Source organism: Aethalodelphis obliquidens, unplaced genomic scaffold (assembly GCF_003676395.1).
Source record: "Aethalodelphis obliquidens isolate GAN/ISIS:26980383/991018 unplaced genomic scaffold, ASM367639v1 scaffold31, whole genome shotgun sequence".
Lineage (NCBI taxonomy): Eukaryota > Metazoa > Chordata > Mammalia > Artiodactyla > Delphinidae > Aethalodelphis > Aethalodelphis obliquidens.
In genome coordinates this window covers 7,728,591-7,742,347 of record NW_020837975.1, presented here as the reverse complement: position 1 = coordinate 7,742,347, position 13,757 = coordinate 7,728,591, and the positions used below count along the sequence as shown (strand labels likewise).

The following is a 13,757-nucleotide window of genomic DNA, read 5'->3' as shown; positions in this document are numbered from 1 at the left end:
CAAAAAATGTACACAGAAAAGGTATATACACTTAGTTCTTAAACATATGAAAAAACGCTCAACATCATTCATAAAAGAGAAATGCAAATTAAAACAACACTGAAATATACTTTTTACAATCAGATTAAAACAGATGCTAACCCTCATGGGGCTTCCCTGGTGGCGCAGTGGTTAAGAATCTGCCTGCCAATGCAAGGGACACGGGTTCGAGCCCTGGCCCGGGAAGATCCCACATGCCGCGGAGCAACTAAGCCCGTGTGCCACAACTACTGAGCCTGAGCTCTAGAGCCCGTAAGCCACAACTACTGAAGCCTGCGTTCCACAACTACTGAAGTCTGTGCACCTAGAGCCCATGCTCTGCAACAAGAGAAGCCATGACAATGAGAAGCCTGCGCACTGCAAGGAATAGTAGCCCCCGCTCACCACAACTAGAGAAAGCCCACACGCAGCAACAAAGACCCAACACAGCCAAAAATAAATAAATAATTTATTTTTAAAAAAAACCCCAAACAGATGCTAACACTCTGTGGCTAAGCACGTGGGGAAACATCATCTCACATGTCCCTGTGGAAAGGTAAATTAGCACAACCTCTAAAGAGGGTAATTTGGCTACATCTATCTAAATTACAGGACACATTCCCTTTGATCCAGAGATACCACTTCTAGGTTGTATCTTACAGCTATCCTTCCACTGAAGTACAGTGACATAAAGTATTAGCACAAGATTACTCATTACAGTATTATTTGACCAGTATATGTGGGGAACAAGCTAGATGTCCATTAACAGGGGACAGCCATAAACAAGAATGATGATGTTTATGGACTGATTTGGGAGTATCTCTAAGATATATTAATAAGGGAAGAAAGCAATTTGCAGAATGAAGTGAAGAGCTATACTTTGCACAAAGAAGATACAATGAAGCTGGATTTGACTGTGTATGTGTAAGATAGCGCTGGAAGGCTACTTAAGAACTGGGAACGCTGGTTGCCTCTGGGGAGGGAATTGAGTGTCTGGGTCACTGATGGGACAGAGATTTTTCACTGTACCTGTTATTTTTATTTTATTAAAAAAAAATTTTTATTGGGGTATAGTTGATTTACAATGTTGTATTAGTACTGTACCTTTTAAATTCTGAACTATAGGCATGTTACCTGTTCTAAAAATAATTTAAATTGGAATAAAATAAAAAAGCAAAACTTACAAACAATAATGTGAAAGATGAGAGGGCATGATCAACGTTAAACTGCTCAAGTCCTTTTATTTTTCAGGAGGCAAGTGGAGATGTTGATGAACTTTACAGTTCAGTCAAATGTACACAGAAAAATTTCAAAGGTAACCACTAAGACACTGTAAATAGACTGTGTAATTTCCAAATTATTGCAGCAGAATGGGAAAACTTGGGAGAAGTCATGTAAAATTCTAGTTTTCAGACTGAGAAAGTCTCACAGACGGAGACATTACAACCAAATGCAACGTAGGGTGGTGGACTGGATCCTGGAACAGAAAGAGGACGGTGGTGGAAAAACTGGGAAGTTCCAAGTAAAATCTGCTTAGTTTAGTTAATAGCATTGTACCAGCATTCATTTCTTAGTTTTGGTAAGTTTGGTAATCTTTACAATATTTCTGTAACCCTAGACTTTTTCAAAATAGAGTTTTTTAAAAAAGCTTTAAAAAATCTGGCTTTCTGGCTTCTTTTTTGGGGGGTGGGGTGGGGGGACCGCACTGCACAGCTTGTGGGATCTTAGTTCCCCGACCAGGGACTGAACCCACATCCTCCGCAGTGAAAGTGTGGAGTCCTAACCACTGGACTGCCAAGGGACTTCCCTGGCTTCTCTTGAAAATCGGGCAAACCTGGCCTGCATGCCCCTGCCCACCGCCCACCCAGGGGCTAGGCAGTGGCGGCCCCTTTACCTGGAATCGCGCTCTCCACTGGCAGTGTCTTCACTGCTTCCAGCTGTCACTCCTAGGCTGCTTTACTCATTCATGATGCATGAACTGCCCCCATTTGCAGGGATGTGAGTATGGTTAGCATAAAGCGGTTCCTCAAGTATCAATCCCTGATCATCCCTGAGCATTAAACCTGGGAATCACCAGACCCAGAGCAAGGGAAATGCTCAGAGGTGCAGTTCCGCCACATGGTTCTGACCAGGAACGAGGAGCCGCCACCTGGGGCAGTCATTTCCAGCTGCTACCCGATTCCAATTCCCCTTCTTTCTCACTGAGTCCCCATTTTCTCTGGATCAGCCACGTGCCTAGCTACACACTCAATTTCCCAAACTCTCTGGCAGCTACAGTGTTCATGTGATGATTCTGACCAACAATATGTAAACAGAAATCTAGGGATTTTCCTGGTGGTCCAGTGGTTAAGACTTCGCCTTCCAATGCAGGGGGTGCAGGTCGGATCCCTGGGCGGGGAGCTAAGATGCCTTGCGGCCAAAAAAAACCCCCCTAAAACATAAAACAGAAGCAGTATTGCAACAAATTCAATAAAGACTTAAAAAAAAAGAAATCTACTAGAAGGTCTTCTGGAAACAGAGGTCAAGAGGGTGGGGCAGAAAGGAGTAAGGAGCCGGGTCACCACAGCATCACGGAGCTGCTGAACTAACCCTAGAATGCCTGTCTCCAGACTACTTATTAGGTGGAAAAAAAATTTTTTTTTTAAATTTATTTATTTGGCTGTGCCGGGTCTTAGTTGTGGCATGCAGGATATTTAGTTGCAGCATGGATGTGGGATCTAGTTCCCTGACCGGGGATCGAAACTGGGATCCCTGCATTGGGAGCGCAGAGTCTTAACCACTGGACCATCAGGGAAGTCCCTAGGTGGAAACATTAAATGCCTATTTCACAAGGCGCTGTTTGCCAGATTTCGGTTTCGTGCAGTTGAACACAATCCTAACTGAAATAGTAGCAGGATAAAAAAGGAGAGTGGGACTGGGGGGAGGGGGTTGGTGACAGCACTGTAAAGGACCTCGGTGATCACCAAGAACAGTGTGTGACCGTCGTGGCTCGAATAAAATGCTCTACAAAAATTGGCGATTATCTAAATAACAAGGATCACAGATGCTGATTCTTCATGCTCCACAGAATTGAAAAGCCTGGAAGTAGAGGAGGCAGGGGCAGGTGAGTGGTGAGAGACCCTCAACCAGGCCTGTGGCTGAAGGGGCTACAGGAGGCTTCTGAGGAGCAGCGTCACGAGGATGAGCAGCACGGTGACAGAGGGGCCAGATCATGGGACACCCAGGAGCCAGAAGCACAGTGGTGGCACTGACCTCAGGAGTAAGCGGATGAGGCTGATTAGAACAAACTGCTTGGGGATCCGTGTAGCCTGGGTGTCAGTGGACACGGGGAAATCACACAGGCTGTGGTAATGAGAGCCAGGGAGAGAGGGGTGTGAGGACTGCAGGCACACCAGGCAGGTGGAAACAGAGGAGGAAAAACAACACTTCCCTGTACAGATACTCGACAAAATATTTTCTCACATATTCCCTCATATCTTCTGACGCTCTGAGTGACCCTGGGAGATGGGACAGAGGTCACTGTTGGGACTGAATCCTGGAGGGAGGGGCAGGAGCTGACTGAGTTCCTACTGCAAGGCAGGCTCGGCCCAATCCTCACAAGTCCCCACAAGACCAGCCCCGTGGTCTCCCCTGGGCAGATGAGGAAAGTGACAAAAAGCCCAGGCCCGCCTGGCCTGACAGGCGTCTCTCAGAGAACACGCTAGAGGATGCAGCAGAGGACCACGGGGTGCAAACACCGCGGGGCCCAAGCCCAGCCCGGCCTCTGAGGAGCTGTGTGCACGGGGCCACCTTACACACCTGACGCTCCTGAGCCTCAGCTTCCCTTCCACATATCAGCTGGTAGAACGTTCTTTCACCATGACCAGAGGAACTCTTCTCAGTTTCTGGGGTGCAAGCGGTGGCCTCTTGAAATCAGATGGGATTCTGGGCTCTGGCTAGAGCTTTGGATTTGCGGCCAGGGTCTCTGGATTCCAGGTGGATGTTCCTTCCCAGCCCAGAGCTGTCCCTTCTGTTTGTGACCTCTTAAGGACAGCAGCTGCAGGGGGAGGGAAGCTGCAGTCTGGTTGCTCTAAAACCCACACACATCCCTTGGGCTGTTGCTTATTTGGATGCAACCCCATGCTGGGGCCCATCCCTGCAATTTGCCGGAAGCCATCCATTTTCACACAGCCCTGGGTGCTCCGTCTACAGCTGAGGTCTGCCCATCTCCCCAGTGCCTGCCCCCACCGCTGGTCTCAGCTTGCCCAGCCAGGAGCCGCTTTATTCCCTAGGCCCTCCCCCACCTCACCTGGGCGGCCTACAGGCTGGGTTTTCACAGGTAGCTGCCACCACAGCCTCCACTCTCCCTGCAGTGCACCCTGTTCCCTTCTTCCTTCCTTCAGTCCTGGCACTAAAAATAGCACCTGGCACTAGGTTTAACCTTTATGTGGCTGAGAAACCTTGGTTTTTGCTATTGCCACCCCCCAGCACTGTGCCAGTGCCAGAAACCCTCTGACTGTGTCACAGCTTTGCCCCACTTAAGAGGCTGGTGCTGTCCTCAGGACAAGGGTCCTGTAGCCAGAACGAGAGGGGTGCTGCTCTGCGGCCCTTGCACAGAAAATGGAGTCGCTACCAAAAGAAATTCTTACAAAACCAAATACCTGGGCTACTCTGATTCTGGCATTCACACACGTGTTGTGTGTATACATGCTCACAAAAGCCTGCCAAGCAAGCATCCCACCTTCTTTCCCCTTCTAGGAGCTAAAGTTGGGCAAGGGGCACGACTCTATCCATTTCCCACTGGGCAGGTAGATTTCACAGGCAGAGGTAGTTAGGAGCTTAACCCAGATGACCCAGAGCTCCAGAGAGGCCTGGTCTGGGGCTCGAGCGACCAAGCCACCTGGGGCCCTAATCCTTCCACCAAGTCCAGTCATCCTTGGGAAACAGAGCTTCCCTGACACCCAGCAGCAGGCTGTATGCTCTGAGTGGGCTTACTCTGTGTCAGGCCCCATTCAGCTGTGATGCATCCTGTCAGGCCTCTCCCTGCACCACAGCCTAAGGTGGGTCACAGCTCCAAGCCTCGTGTCCACCACCTCCATCACAATGGTACCAGCTTCCAATTCTCCAAGGGTTTATAATACACCAAACTGTGTGTATACTGACACATCTAATCCTCACAATAGCCCTAAGAGTCGGGTGCTATTATTATCTCCATTTAACTGATGAGGAAACTGTGGCACAGAGAGGGAAAGTAATTGAGTCAAGGTCACACAGTAACTGGAGGAGCAGGATTTGAGTCCAGGCAGGTTGGCTCAAGTCTTAATCACTATGCTGTGCCTTGCATGTGGTGCTGGGCAAGACTGGACCAGAAGCTGGTAAGTCCTTGCCCTGTTGGATCTGGAAGCTGCTCTTAGTCTCAGTCTGGAGCCATCATCCCTGAATCCTTTGTCTAGATGCCAAGAACTTCTTCTGTCAAGAACACCCTGGTTAAAGCCCTTCTGAATACTCCCTGCCAGAAAATGACTGCTGTGTGCTAAAGACAGCCATAAGCTCTGGTCCCCGGCTCCCTCCCCAGCTCTTCCCACTCGCCTCACGTGCAGCATCACTCTCTGAACAGAGGCTCGTACCAGCCTCAGCCTGGAATGCCATCCCCGCCACTAGCTAAGGCCTACTTTCCTTCCAGACCTGCCTGCACCTCCTCCTTTAGGAAGCTCCCCTTGACTAGTCCTATTCTGTTCCTTCCTACTGCAACCCTGACTCAGGCTCTCCAGATCTGCTGTTACCACATCAAACTGCAACGTCTGTTAGCTGGTCTGTTCTCACCATGTTACCAGTTCCCCACACAATGCTCTCTATCTATCTTGCAGAGGTAGATCCCCGGCACCTTGCACGGTGCCAGGCATTTAATGGGTGCTCAACGTACACTCTTTGAATGAATAAACAGACTAAAAACATTAACCTGAGCCACACTGTGTCCAGTTGTAACAGTTGCCACTATATGAGTTTTCACCTATTACTGCCCTTGAGATGCAGCGAGTACCCCGCAGAAGTTCATTCCACAGGCTTCTGTGTCAGGCCTGGGTTCAAACCCCGGCTCTGCCCCCCCTCTCTGTGACTTGGGGGAGACACTAACCCTTCAGTTTCTTAGCCCTAAAGCTGGCCTACTACCACCTAACCTGAGCGGCCGTCATGCGGATGAGATAACCACACCGCAAATGCTTAACAGTGCTGGGTGTAAACACCTAACAAATGGGGCTGTGGCTACTGCTACTGTCATCACTCCTGGCTTGCCTTAGGGGATGACATGGAGCAAGTGACATTCCAGGTCTATTCCAGGGACCTAAACCCAGAATTTCCCAATTCCCTGCCTTACAATCAACGGTGAGAAGGGAGAGCTGACAGGGCGCCCTGCTCTGGGTTTGCGCTTCTTTCAGAGAGATGGGCCCGGACCCTTCTCCACGTCTGCCCCTTCCCCCGCCCCTTGGGACGACCTAGTAGCTGCATTTCCTCCTTCCCTCACTGCAGCGGGGTGAGGAGCAGCAGCCTCTGGTTACAGGGCGGAAGAGTGCTCAGGATCAGAGAGGCCATGGGAGTGGGGCCTGGCCAACGCACTCCCAAGCTTCCCTATCAGTCATTAACCCAGTACTGACCCAGTGCCCTGGGTTTCCAGACCAGCAGCTCCACGGTGCTCTCTGCTCCCATTTGTCAATCTCGGTCACCCTACTCCCCTCAGGGCACGTGAGAGGCCTGTGTGGCCTTGGAATGGATTCACCCCAGCAGGTCCCCTGAGGCCAACACCCCAGGAGTAGTCTGGGAGCTGGGTTTTTTTGTTTTTTTGTTTGTTTGTTTTTTGTTTTGCGGTACGCGGGGCTCTCACTGTTGTGGCCTCTCTCGTTGCGGAGCACAGGCTCCGGATACGCAGGCTCAGTGGCCATGGCTCACGGGCCCAGCCGCTCTGGGGCATGCGGGATCCTCCCGGACCGGGGCAAGAACCCGCATCCCCTGCATCGGCAGGCGGACTCTCAACCACTGCGCCACCAGGGAAGCCCTGGGAGCTGGTTTTGTGCAGAGAGTATGGGAACCAGAGGAAAGTCTGCCAGGCCCTTCCCTCACCCCCCATTCTAGAATTCTTCCAGTTCCACCAAGAGCCAGCCTGTCAGCCCTGTGGAGTGGAGCTAAGCTACAATAAAAGGAGAAGCCGGCCTCCTTTTATTGTACCTGAGAACGTGCCCAGAGAAGAGATCATAGTGGGCAGGAGGGCTCCTCAGCTGGGACCAGCGAGGGGCCTGACGGGTGGCCGGCTTCCGGCCACTCACCCCCATGCAGGTCAATGCGCCGAGCTGCCACGGACTGTCAGCAGTGGAGGATTGAGGAGATACTAAAAGTCGTCTTCACAGACAACAGAACCACAGCGATGTCAAAACATGCACATGATGCACAGGAACAAAACCGGAAAGACATGACCCAAATTGCTCATGGGGCTTCCCTCTGAGGGGTGATTCTTATTTTCATAACTATATTTTTCCGTGTTCTTCAAATTCTTTACAATGAGCATGGGACGCTTTCATGATGGGGGGAAGAGAGGGAGATACGTTTAAGTGTTTCGAAGAAAGAAAACTGAATAATACACTGAAAGATACTGAGGAGGTGAAAGAAGGGCCTGCCCAGAGGCGAGCCAGGCCTCTTCTTGGCAGCCTGAGAGCTGAGGACCCTCCCTGCTCAGAGAAGGCTTTGGAGGTAAGGGCAGGGGTGCCAACGGGCAGAGGGCCACAGCTGGGGACCTTTCCAGAACCTTCTCACCCGAGGACCTCAGGAGCTACAGCTGCTGATGCCGCCAGTGCCCTCCGCTCTTCCTCTGGTGCCGGCTGCTGCCAGCAGTTTTCATTCACTCAGTTAACAAATATTTGTTAAGCACTCACCATCATATGCCCAACACAAACACCTAACTGTGAACGATGCCCAGGGCGCCGAAAGACCAACACCGCCACGTGAGCCTAGTGTGGCTGGTCGGGGAGGGGGTCCCGAGGACGTGGTCCCTGACTAAGAGGCAGGCAGGTGGGGGGACAGAGACCCCAAGAAGGGAGGAGGATGGCACAGAACCTCTGAGGGGTAGAAAGAAGGGCCGCGCGGCTGGCGTGCCGAGAGCACGGGGCAGCTGGGCTGGCTGAGGCTGGAGATCACCTGGGGCCTCGAAGGGCAAGTGAGGGATGTGGCTGTTTATCCGAAGGGCAGCGGAGAGCCTAGGAGGGCTATGAAGAGGATGGGCAGGGTGAGAGCAGCATTTGGAAATGAACTGGAGATGATTTCAGCTGGATTCCGAGAGGCCAGGGTGACAGCAAACCCAGCTGGGGTGTTGGTGGGAGCGAGAAGGCCACCTCCCAGAGCCCTGGAAGGTTGGGCTGGGTGCAGGAAGCAGCCGCCCGTTCCATTCCCGGGAGGATCCGGGCTGAGCAGCCGAGGCATGGGGCCCTTACACAGATTTGAGTGCGTCTCCTGTCACCTCACTGGCGTCCTCACTGAGGAGAGCGTCAGGGCAGGATTAGATACTCCAAGATCCCTTCCTGCTCTGACTGGCCTGGGCTCCAGCCTCCCAGCACTGTTCTGGTCTTAGGGATTCCTGGCTGCGACACACACACGTCTGGGGAGCAAATGTGGCACCTGGCACTGCTTGGCAGGAGGCCAACTAACACAAACAGCCCCCACATTCCTGGGCCCAACAACTCCATCCAAGCCCCCCAAACTTCTGACACCCAGCTCTCGCCGCCAGCACACCAGCCTGTGCCTCAGTGGCCCTGCTGTGTGGGGGTGTGTGGTTACGGGGCGTGCACTGGACACCGCTACTCATACCCCTTTCTTTTTAAGCAGAACTGAGACTTGGACATGGGCCAGCCCTTTAAAGTTCACAAGGCACCTTCATGTATGTGACCTCGCTTAGTGTGTTGAGCACCTACACTGGACTATTTCATCCTGACACTCCAGTGAGCCTGAGGGAAGCTCTAACTCCTGCAGCCATATGAACAAACTGGGTGAGGGGACAGAGGCTGGTGGCAAGGTGAGGGGTGGCGCACCGAGGGGCGGCCAGGCCTAGTGAGGGGGAACAGAACTCGGATCGGCCCAACTCTAATTGGAGGGGAGGAAGGCAGAAATGGGCGTCAGCAGGGCAGAGTGACTTCTGAACATCCCTGAAGGGAGAGGAGACACAGAAGAGCCCTACAGCTAAGTTCTGTCCAGGAGAAACTGTGACTTCCAAATTTAAGCTTCACCTAAAAGTGATCATGTCCTTTGACCTTGTAATTCCTCTCACAGGAAACTGTACCAGGCTGTTCGATGCAATGTCATTTACAATAATGAAACCAATTTTTATAACAACAAAAAAATATTCTTAATAATGAAAAAAACCCAGAAATGACTCAATGCCCAATAATAAACGAATGGATAATGAATTAGGGCACCCCCAGAAAATGGAGTATTATCCAGCCATTAAAATCATGTTTCCATAGAATATTTAATAACTTGTTAAGTGAAAAATAGCAGAATACAAAACTACAGAGACAGCATAGTTCCCATAAAAATGACTAGAGAGGGACTTCCCTGGTAGTGCAGTGGTCAAGAGTCGCCTGCTAATGCAGGGGACATGGGTTCAAGCCCTTCCTGGTCTGGGAAGATCCCACACGCCATGGAGCAACTAAGCCCGTGCGCCACAACTACTGAGCCTGTGCTCTAGAGCCCGCGAGCCACAACTACTGAGCCCACGTGCCACAACTACTGAAGCCCGCGTGCCTAGAGCCCGTACTCTGCAACAAGAGAAGCCACCACAATAAGAAGCCCGTGCACTGCAACGAAGAGCAGCCCCTGCTTGCCGCAACTAGAGAAAAGCCCACACATAGCAACAAAGACCCAACACAGCCAAAAAAAAAGGCTAGAGAAAGAGTGAAGTTTCCTTGTACGAATAGGGTGGTAGGTGATTTATTATTTTTATGTTGCTCTACTTTTAAAACTTTCTGTACTGAACATGTATTATAGTCATGTTACTTGACTCACCAAAGCATGGGATACATTGCTGGATCCTTTCTCCTTTACGTCTTTTCTTCACTTGGCTCCCAGGTTTTCCTCTGACCTCAATGGCTGCTCCTTATCAATCTCTTTTGCTGGTGCCAGTCAGCAATTTTCTTCCCAATCTCTAAAGGTCTCTTTCATTCTCCATCTACGTTCCCTCCCTGCATGATCCTATGCTGGCTCATGGCTCTCAACACCTTCAATATGCTCATGACTCCCCTATTTATTTCTCCATTCCCAGCTTCTCTGAGATCTCCACGTGGATGCCCACTGATGTCACAAGCCTAACACATCCAAAACCAAGCCCTTGACATTTCCCCTAAAGTCTTTCTCATCTCAGTAAGTGGCAACTCCAACCTTCTAGATGATCAGGCCAAAATGTAAGAGTCAGCAAACCTGGTTGCCTCTGCTTTTAATAAACACCCAGGATCTAATCACCTCCACTGCTAGGATCCTGGTCCAAGTCAACATCATCTCTTGCCTGGATTATCGCAACAGCCTCCTAACTGGCTTCTCTGCTTCTGGCTTCACCCCACTACTCTCCACGCAACAATAAGACCGATCCCTTTAAGTGAGATTCTGTTCCTCCTCTGATCACATCCCTCCAGGCGCTTCCTGCCCATCTTTACACTGGCTTGGAGGTCTTCCAGAACTGGTGCCCCTGCCTGCTACCTCCCTCCCAGGATACTAGGCACCAGGCACACGGCCTCCTTTCTGGTCCTGAAAGCAACAGGCATAGCCTGCCTCAGGGCTTTTGCAGCTGTCCCCTCCAGCTGAAAATGTTGTTTCACCATGGCTTGCTGCCTCACCTCTCAGGGCTTTGCTCAAATGTGACAGTCAACCTGACCACCTGATTTGAAATCACCCCAGCCCACCCTTGGGTACTTCTATTTCTCTTCCCTCCTTCAGTTTTCTCTGTAGCTCTTACCACTATCTGGAGAGGGAGAGGGAGAGGGAGAGAGAGAGAGAGAGAGAAAGAAAGAGAGAGAGAGAGAGAGAGAGAGAGAGAATGCGCATGCGCATATACACAAATATTTATATACACACACACATACATGTATGCATGTACCTATACATATGTGTGTGTACTTTTTTACTCATTTGTTAACTGCTTGTCTCTCCCCAAAAGAATATAACTACGAGCCAGAGATTTTTCGTCTGTTACAATCACACTGATCCTCAAATGTTAGAGAGAGGTGACTGGCAGGCAGTAATTGTCCCACAAATCTTGCTGAATAAATGGATAACTTCTTACAGCTGGAAAAAAGCTTTTCGTTCCCAGCCCAGCCTGAAGTAGCCCCGTGGATATCATTTGTCCTCAGGCTTCAGTTTTCACGGGGTATTTGAGCCTGGTCTCCAGACCATTCCAGTCAAAAGAGGAGCTTATCAGGATTAAGATCAATTGGTACAAATGGGTGGAGGGGAAAACACAGAGTCCAGAAGCAGCTGGCTGAGGAGGCCTCGGGCAGCTCTTTTGCTAATCTGCCAGGTGACCTTGGGGGAGATGGTTCATTCTTCTTGGCTCCATTGTCCCCATTAGGAAGGAGTGTTGGGCATGTCAACACACTGTGACTCTAAAATCCTCGCACAGGGTAGACCTAGAGAGCACAACCCAATGGAAGGAGGCCCAGGCCATTCAGAGGCCTCAGCTCCTCTCAGGGCAGGGGTAGGGAGGTAGTTAACAAATCCTCAGGAGCCTTTAAAGTGTTTACACTCCAGTCCAGGAGGAAGCTAAAACCAGTACCTGCAACCACCTTGGGGAAGGCTGCACACAAACAGGGGAAGAGAAGGAGGGCGGCTGAGTCCTTGGGGAGGAAATGGTCTCTTGCTGGAGGCCTCAGGGAAGGGTCAAGGCCAAGGAGAGCTGGGTTATCTAGAAATGATCTTAATAGTAAAATATGCTCATTAGAGAAAACACTTAAGGGTTCAGAGAAGAAAATAAAGTCAAGGAATGGGCAGATGACTTGTTTACACAGGCTGAGGGGTAGGGTGTTCTAGGTAGGGGGAATGCAGGCTCCTACGCCCAGGAGATGGGGGTGGAGAGAGACACAGCAGAGCGGGGTGGTGGGGACCAGAAAAGGCTGGGAAAGCCAGGATGCAGGCCAGGAGTTGGCCTGCCTTCAGGGTGGGAGCTCTCAACCACTCCAGGGTCTTGCTTCTCACTTCCATTCCTGAAGCCCTCTAATGCTACAGTCTCCCGTATCCTGGTGAGTGGGCCCTCCGTCAAACTAATTTCCATTCCTGGTCCTGTCCTGTCTGATCTCTGGTCACCAAGTCTCAGCCTGCACCTTCCTCCTCCCCAAAGCCATCTTCTCCAGATGAAGCAAAGCCTCTCCTTACTGCAGCTGGGTCATTGGAAGGTTTCTCAACCCCTCCCCCTCCTTGGTTTATCATGCTCTCTCCATGTGCAGCTCCTGAAACCCCCAATAATCAAGGTGATGAAGTCAAGTGCTGGAAGGGCAACACTTTAAATCTCAGGAGTACATTTTCCTTCCCTCTTTTCTCCTAAATCAGTGAGGGGCCAAAGTGTCATGAGACACTTTCCTCTAGGAGTTTATTAACCTTTGGATAAGGCAATTCAACAAATGATAGCAACTGCCCAGGTCCTGCTGAAATCCAGACCCCAGCATGACTCCTCTCTATCTGGAGGTGAGAAGGTAGTGGGACACAGTGGAGAGGGCACTGGTGCTGGACTATATGACAAGTATACTCCCAGCTCTGTCTTTACTATGCTGTGTACCTCTGGGCAAACTTCTAACCTCTCTGTGGCTCAGTTATCCCATCTGTGAGATGGAACTAATATCCACATGCCTTCCGAATGGAAGCAGCCAAACTCAGAGGAGACATTAAATATGAAAAACATTTGTATTATACAAGTTATATGCCAAAATGTTAATGATAGTTATCCCTTACGGGTAATTTTGATTTCTTCTCTTATTGCTTATCTGGTTTTTCTATAATGAATATGTGCTGTGTTTAGTAAGCAAAATAAAACCAAAAAAAAGTTTTAAAAGCATGAAACAAATATGAGATACCGTTATTTCAGAGAGTACCAAGATGAAGCAGGAAAGCTGAGGGAGTCTACCTCAAGACACAACATTCTGGCACATGCATGTCATGGGATCCTCTGCCGACCCTGCAGGTGGCACAGATGTGGTGCCACAGCAGGACGGCCGGAACACACAGCTGGGAGGAAACAGCGAGTAGTCAAACTGCATGTCTGCCTCACGCCCATTTTATGGGACTGCAACACAGAGCTGACAGACGCCTGCCCAACAACATAAACAACCGTGGAGGGTTTAGAATGGGAAGGAGGAGTGTGATGGTGGGGAGATCAATAGTCTTTACACGATTGTAGTTGTTTTTAAAACAAGTATCAATGTCTTCTGTAATGAAGCTGAGTAGAAAAGCCAGGAGTCTCCTTCAAAAACGCCTTGCTTTCTCCCTAACACAAGCTCTGGGCCTCGCTTGAGAGAAATCAGCTCAGGAACTAAGGGTGAGTACTGACAGCAGGAAGCGAAGCGAAGCGAAGCAAAGCGAAGCAAAGCTCAGCCGTGGTGGATTCAAAGGCATTTTCAGTACTTGCTTTCTGTTCTCCCTTTCCGTTTCGAGTGCACACCTGTCTGCTTGCTTTCTAAGGTCCCAGATAAGGGCCTAGTTAACAAATATTTGGAAAGCATGACGTCTCCCGAAGAGGAAAGGGA

At 50.3% G+C, this 13,757-nt stretch overlaps 1 protein-coding gene across 5 annotated transcripts in view; it reads right to left on the bottom strand.

Moving 5' to 3' along the window:
- PPARD (peroxisome proliferator activated receptor delta) overlaps window positions 1-13,757 on the bottom strand; it is a 77,003-nt gene that overhangs the window by 18,429 nt on the left and 44,817 nt on the right. The window lies entirely within an intron of this gene.